The 7,247-nt window shown below is 65.7% G+C and overlaps 1 non-coding gene across 1 annotated transcript; it reads right to left on the bottom strand.

The window, feature by feature from the left end:
* Positions 1-1,043: 1,043 nt before the first annotated feature.
* On the bottom strand, positions 1,044-1,196 carry LOC139603528 (5.8S ribosomal RNA). The gene has a single exon (XR_011683707.1). It is a non-coding gene; the product is annotated as a 5.8S ribosomal RNA (ribosomal RNA).
* Positions 1,197-7,247: the final 6,051 nt, after the last annotated feature.

Below are 7,247 nucleotides of genomic sequence, written 5' to 3'. Positions count from 1 at the left end.
GCCCCATCGTGGGGTGGGGATTTGACGCTGGGCTTTTCCCTCTTTGCTCGCCGTTACTGAGGGAATCCTCGTTAGTTTCTTTTCCTCCGCTGACTAATATGCTTAAATTCAGCGGGTCGCCACGTCTGGTCTGAGGTTGCAAGCCCAAAGCTCGGCCACACCGCGCGCGCACGCGTGGAGATGGCCGCCTTTGTCTCCCCCCGCCTGCCAGCCCACCTGCTACGCCCCCGCCCCCCAAGTGGGCCGGAGACCGAGAGCGAGCGAGCGATGAGGAGAGACGGAGAACCCCATCCCAGAGACGAGAACGGAAAAGGGAGCGCGGCAGAGACAGCCCCGCGCAGGAGGACCGGCTGGGTGGCGGCGCGTGCAACGGCCTCAGTGGGGAGAGAGAGGGGAGCGATGGCGCCCCTCGGGCGCGCCCTGAGACCGTGACAGAAGAGGAGGGGGGCGGGCGAAGGGAGAGGAGGGGGTCGGAACCCCTGTCCCAGGCGCTCTCACCTCCCGCGCGTGCGTGGCAGCACAGCATGGTACCGCCGTGGTTCCCACCCGCAGACAGCCGACTGCGCAAGGGGGGAGGCCGGGGGCGAGGTCCGTGCCTCGACTCCCCTTCTCACCCTCCTCTCTCTTTCTCTCGGCCCTCGGCGGCGCCTTTTGATGCTGTCTCTCGCTCTCCCCAGGCCGCCGTGCCACCGCATCCGCAGCGCGGCCCCAGCGAAGATGAGCTCCACCCCAGCGGCTCGCTCCGGGAGCGGGGAGCAACGGAGCGCTCCCCGAGTCTGCATTTAGGGGGACGAAAGCCCTGCGCGGCGACCACGACGATGATGACAACCGCGACAACGACGACGCCTGCCGGACCGCAGGGAAGGGATCAAGGCCCGCCTAGGGAAACGCTTCCCTCGCCGAACACCTGACTGCCTTCCCTCCGGGCACCGGCAGGATGCCGCCACCACCGCCGCTGCCGCCGCCCGCTGCAGGCGACGGGCCTGCGAGGCAACCCCAGCTGCGCAACTGGGGTGGCCCCCGGACGGCGATTGATCGTCAAGCGACGCTCAGACCGGCATAGCCCCTGAAGGAACCCAGGGCTGCAAGTGCGTTCAAAGTGTCGATGATCAGTGTGTCCTGCAATTCACATTAATTCTCGCAGCTAGCTGCGTTCTTCATCGACGCAAGAGCTGAGTGATCCACCGCTAAGAGTTGTCTGCCTTTCGGGCACTGCTCACGCTGAGTGGCCCCTTTTTGTTACTCTGGTGCCGAGGACGCACGGGGCACCCCTGGCTTCGACCGTACGAGCACACAGAAAACGGAAGGGGAGGGAAAAAAAAAACACTGGAGCAACCCACTCTCCGAAGGCCGGCCAAGAGGCGGGGGAGCCCGCACCCCTGACCGCCTTCCCCCGCAAGGGGTGACGCCGACCTCACAAATGCCGTCCTTCGGAGGCGGCCCAGGCGCCCGGGCTTGGCCCGGCCTCCACGCGGAGGGCCAGGCGGACTGCGCCAGAATGCGGGGGGAACGGCGGCCCACCCGCTTCTCTCTTTCACGGGACAACATGCACAAAACACACGGCACACAGCTGGGGGCGGGCGGCCATCGGCCCCCGCACCACGCCGGCTCTCCCTCAGCCCCAACACCGCGGGCCTTGCGGAGTGCCATTGCACCGCTGCCCGGCCAGCTTTTCTCTTCCCCACTGCATGGCCTTTCCCCCGGGCTCGAGAGGGGCACGCGACAACGACCGGCCCCCGCCAGCACGCCTCCCGTGGGACCGCTCCCCCGCCGGGCGGGCGAGCGACTGGCGGTCGTGCTCCGCCGCCGGCCCAGAGGCGGGCGCCACCGAGACCCGAGCCAGCATTGCCAGCACCCGAGGCCTTCTGGACGGCAGAACCGGCCGCCGCCAGGGCCGCACTCCTGGGACCTCCGCCGCCACGTCGCACCGCTGGGGCCCCTTGCCCCGGGAACGCGACGGCGGAAGGTAGTACGGCGCTGAGCCGGGGGGGCAACACCCGCTCTCCTCGTTTGCACGCGGAAACCGGGCGGGGAGAAGCACCCCCGTGGCCACCCCGCATGCCTTCCTGCGGCCCACACACGGCTGGGAAGGGGGCTGGAGGACTCAATGAGCAGGGCCCGGGACGGGACTGCCGCCGGCCAACGCCGTCCGGCCGACCGTCCCCGCAGGGAGGGACACCTGTTGAGCGGCGCCGCCACTGCTTGGCACAGGGTTGCCCGTGCTCGTGGGCCTCCGCCGCCGGAGGGCCCGCCGAGTGCTTGCTCCCCACCAGCAGGCGGGCGGTCGAGCCAGGGGATGGCCGGTGGACGACGGCCCCAGGGCTGCGCGTTCGAGGAGAAAAGGCCGTCGAGGGGAGGAGAGGCGCCAGATGTGCCAGACACGCCAGACGCGGCGCCACACGCGCGAGAGACCACGGCGGCGGTCCGAGGAGAGAGAGCGCGGGGGGGCCCCGGCGGGCGCGGGGGATGTGGGCTTGACCACCAAGAACACCTCGGGCGTGCGCGCGCATGCGCGCCACAAAGAGCGGCCTGGAACACCTGGAGGCCTCGGCCCTTGGAGTTCCTCTGCCCCACGCGAGAGGGGGGCCGCTCGGCCCAAGAACAGGGAACTCTGCCGGCCGGCAAAGGCCCCGCTCCCTGGTGCGGGTAGGGCTGGAGGAGCCGCCTCCTCCGAGCACTGAAGGCGTCCCTGCCATCCGGCTCCCTCGCCCTTTCCACCTCGGCCGCCGATGGGTACCACAGCCGGCCGGCCGGCCATCACTGGACGGGCGAAGCAGCGAGGGAAGGGACGGGTGCACCTCCGGGAGGGGCCGTGCCGATCACCCCTCCCTCCCGGCACCTGGGCAGCTTTCTCGCGTGCACGCCGAGGAGAGCTGAGCTCAGGAGGACTCGGGCCGCGCCAGGGCGCCCGCAGGCGTCACACGGGCGACTGGCGTTCGGCGGCGCCGGCCACAGCGGTGAGAGGCTCGGGGGCCCGCGGCCGCGCCCCCGCTCACTGGCGGGGACGGACCGGCGGCAGACCGGCACAAGGCCGAGGTGGGGGAGGGCGTGGTGTGGGGGGCGGGGGGGGACGCCCGTTGTAGTGCGGGGTGAGCCCCACCCGAGCACACGGTGGTGGGCGCGCGTGGCGCACTTCGCCGCACCAAGCGGCTTTTGCCCCCTCTCTCCCTTCCGACCCCCCGTGCCTGACGGTGCCGCGCGCCTCCGGTCCCTCTCTCTCACTAGGGTTGCGGCGCGCGGCGAAGGTGAATGGCGTGTGGCCCCCGGAGAGAACCTGGGCCGGCAGCTGGGGGCCGAGCGTGCGAAACGAGCGGGCGTGTGAGTGACGCCGCGCACGCGCCACCAGCCGGACAGCCTAGCACGATGCGGCAGGCGCCAAGCCCTACCGGTAATGATCCTTCCGCAGGTTCACCTATGGAAACCTTGATATGACTTTTACTTCCTCTAGATAGTCAAGTTCGACCGTCTTCCCGACACTCTGGCAGGGCGGTGGCCGACCCCGCCGGGGCCGATCCGAGGACCTCACTAAACCATCCAATCGGTAGTAGCGACGGGCGGTGTGTACAAAGGGCAGGGACTTAACATGAGCTTATGACCTGCACTTACTGGGAATTCCTCGTTCACGGGGAAGAATTGCAATCCCCGATCCCCATCACCAATGGGGTTCAACGGGTTACCCGCGCCTGCCGACGGAGGGTAGGCACAAGCTGAGCCAGTCAGTGTAGCGCGCGTGCAGCCCCGGACATCTAAGGGCATCACAGACCTGTTATTGCTCAATCTCAGGTGGCTGGAGGCCACTTGTCCCTCTAAGAAGTTGGACGCCAACCGCTCGGGGGTCGCGTAACTAGTTAGCATGCCAGAGTCTCGTTCCTTATCGGAATTAACCAGACAAATCGCTCCACCAACTAAGAACGGCCATGCACCACAACCCACGGAATCGAGAAAGAGCTCTCAATCTGTCAACCCTGTCCGTGTCCGGGCTGGGTGAGGTTTCCCGTGTTGAGTCAAATTAAGCCGCAGGCTCCACTCCTGGTGGTGCCCTTCCGTCAATTCCTTTAAGTTTCAGCTTTGCAACCATACTTCCACCGGAACCCAAAGACTTGGGTTTCCCGGGAGCTGCCTGGCGGGTCATGGGAATAACGCTGCCGGATCGCCAGTGGGCATCGTTTATGGTTGGAACTACGACGGTATCTGATCGTCTTCGAAATTCCGACTTTCATTCTTGATTAATGAAAACATTCTTGGCAAATGCTTTCACTCTAGGCCGTCTTGCGCCGGTCCAAGAATTTCACCTCTAGCGGCACAATATGAATGCCCCCGGCCGTCCCTCTTAATCATGGCCCCGTTTCCAAAAACCAAAAAAAGAGAACCCGAGTCCTATTCCATTATTCCTAGCTGCAGTATGCCGGCAGCCGGCCTGCTTTGAACACTCTAATTTTCTCAAAGTAAACGCTTCGGGCCCCGTGGGACACTCAGCTAAGAGCATCGAGGGGGCGCCGAGAGGCAGGGGCTGGGACAGGCAGTGGCTCGCCTCACGGCGGACCGCCAGCTCGATCCCAAGATCCACCTACGAGCTTTTTAACTGCAGCAACTTTAAGATACGCTATTGGAGCTGGAATTACCGTGGCTGCTGGCACCAGACTTGCCCTCCAATGGATCCTCACTCAAGGATTTAAAGTGTGCTCATTCCAATTACAGGGCCTCGAAAGAGTCCTGTATTGTTATTTTTCGTCACTACCTCCCCGGGTCGGGAGTGGGTAATTTGCGTGCCTGAGGCCTTCCTTGGATGTGATAGCTGTTTCTCAGGCTCCCTCTCTGGAATCGAACCCTGATTCCCCGTCACCCATGGTCACCATGGTAGGCACAGACAGTACCATCGAAAGTTGATAGGGAAGACATTCAAATGGGTCGTCGCCGCCGCAGGGGCTTGCGATCGGCTAGAGGTTATCTAGAGTCACCACAGCTGCCGGGCGGGCCCAGTTTGGTTTTGGTCTGATAAATGCACGCGTTCCTGGAGGTCGGCGCTCGTCGGCATGTATAAGCTCTAGAATTACCACAGTTATCCAAGGAGCGGGAGAGGAGCGACCAAAGGAACCATAACTGATTTAATGAGCCATTCGCAGTTTTACTATACCATCTGTGTGTACTTAGACATGCATGGCTTAAGCTTTGAGACAAGCATATGCTTCTGGCAGGATCAACCAGGTAGCTGCCACCCACGGTGGCACCGCGCCACGGCGTGCGAGCGCCTGGACGGAGTGCCTGGACGTGCCCGGCCCACCGGCGAACCCGCCCTGCGCCAAACCCCGACCCCCACGGCTTCTTTCGCCGCTCCGACCCGCGGGAGTGGCATCAAGGACGAAGACACGGCGGCGGTCGGCGGCGTGGTGGCGACGGGCGCCAGCAGCCAGGCGGTGGCCGGCTGCATCCAAGCCCGGCATCGCCTGGGGGGGGAACAGCGCCACATGCGAGGGACGCCCCTCGGCTACTGCTGACCCTGGCGGCCGGCCCTTCCCGCGACGCCGCCGGCAAGGAGCCGGGATCGCTGCGCAGCTTTTCGCCACTCGGATGGAGCGCGAGGCTTCGTCTCTCTCTCTCTCTTTCGCCTTTTTTCCCAGGGCCCGTGCCTTAGTTCGAGACTTGGCCTTGCACTCGAAATGATGCACACAACGCGCGGAACAGGGCTCAGCCGGGGCTGACCCGCCCCCCCACCAAAGCTGAGAAAAAACCGCCCGCCGAAAGGTCGCGGGCGAGCGACCGGCCGCCAGTGAGGTTGGGCCGAGCAGGGCCCCGCTCACAGGGAGCGAACCACGTCCTGGCACGTCCCCCCACCGGGCTGCCCGGAAAGCACTGGACGTGCTAGAGAAGGCAGCGACCCGACGAGGCAGGCACGGCCCGGACACCGAGGCCCCTTTTCAACCGGGGCGGCTCGCTCTGCAGCAGGCGAGAGAACGGCAAGGGAGCGCGCGGACCGGGCTCTGTTCCACCTGTGTCCGCACCGCATCAGGTTCGGGCACTTTTGCCCTCTCTCTTTTCTCTCTTGCCTCTCTCCCATCTCGCGGCTCAGCTCCTGCCGCACCGCCACCCGGCGCTGCTTGTGGCCAGCATCCACACGGGCGCTACCCGGACCGGGGCCGGCACCGGCACCTCGCATGGTTTTTTAAGGACACCTGAAGGCTCGCAAGGCCATGTGGCCGTCACACAGCTCGGGACGGTAAAGATGCCCTTCCCCAGGCCGTCGGGAGGGGCGACATCTTGCCTGCGATGAGAAGCGAATTGGAAATGAGACTGCCCTGCCTGAGCACCGGACTCCCCCCGCCGTGGCTTCCCCGTGACAGAGAAGCCTTGGAAGAAGAGCCGGCCCGCCGGGGGCCGTCTCCAACGCCACCTGAAAAGCCACATCAATCAGGCGCGATTCTGGGAAGGAGCTGTGCGAACGGCGACAAGGGCCCCACGGCCACGGTCCTGGGACAACGGCGACGGCCGCCCAGCCCACCTGCGGATCGGATTGCTCGCACCAGCAGAGGAGCATGGGGGGTGCCGCCACCTGCCTGCAGCCAACAACCGCTCCCCTTTCGGCTAGGCAATGGCAGCACTGGACTGGCCCCTGCCGGGCTGGGAGGGGATTCGGCGGCCCCCCCCCCCCAGGGAACCTGGCCGAGCGTGCGAGAAAAAGTTCCACCGACCTGGTGCCATGGGCCACCAGTTTTCGCCCAGCCTAGCGGCGGTCGGCTTTCCCTTCCCAAAAAAAAAGCCGGGGGATGGCACGACAAAAAAGGCAGACAGAGGCGCGTTCACAACGACCCGTGCTAGCTACAGGGGCCGCGGGGCCCGGGGCGGGGCGGGGGGGGCGGGCCGAGGTACGCGCCTCACTACCCCCCCACGATGGACCCACCGGCATCCCGCTCGCGCCTTCGTCGCAACGCTTCTCGGTACCGCGGCTTAGGGCCGCGAGAGAAAACTAAAAAGGCCCGCAGAGGCCTCGTGGGCGCCACCCCAACTCCGCCCGCCTCAACAAAAAGCAACGGACCCGGCGCGGCAAACCCGGCCCCGCCCGGCATAAGGGGCTCAGTCAATCCGGCCACGACTGAGGTAGGCGAGGCGCCGCCGCCTCGCCCAGGACCAGTCCGGGGGGGCTCTCCATCGGGTGCCGGGCCCGTAAAAAAAAAAAAAAAAAAACGGGGCCAAAAAAATTCTGCCCGCCACAACGCGGGTCCCCGGCTTAAGGCCGAGGAAGGGGGACGGCT

Source organism: Agelaius tricolor, unplaced genomic scaffold, assembly GCF_023055355.1.
Source record: "Agelaius tricolor isolate 1412-34295 unplaced genomic scaffold, bAgeTri1.0.p SCAF_39, whole genome shotgun sequence".
Classification (NCBI taxonomy): Eukaryota; Metazoa; Chordata; class Aves; order Passeriformes; family Icteridae; genus Agelaius; species Agelaius tricolor.
The sequence above is the reverse complement of the archived record's forward strand: the minus strand, read 5'-3'. Positions and strand labels throughout refer to the sequence as shown.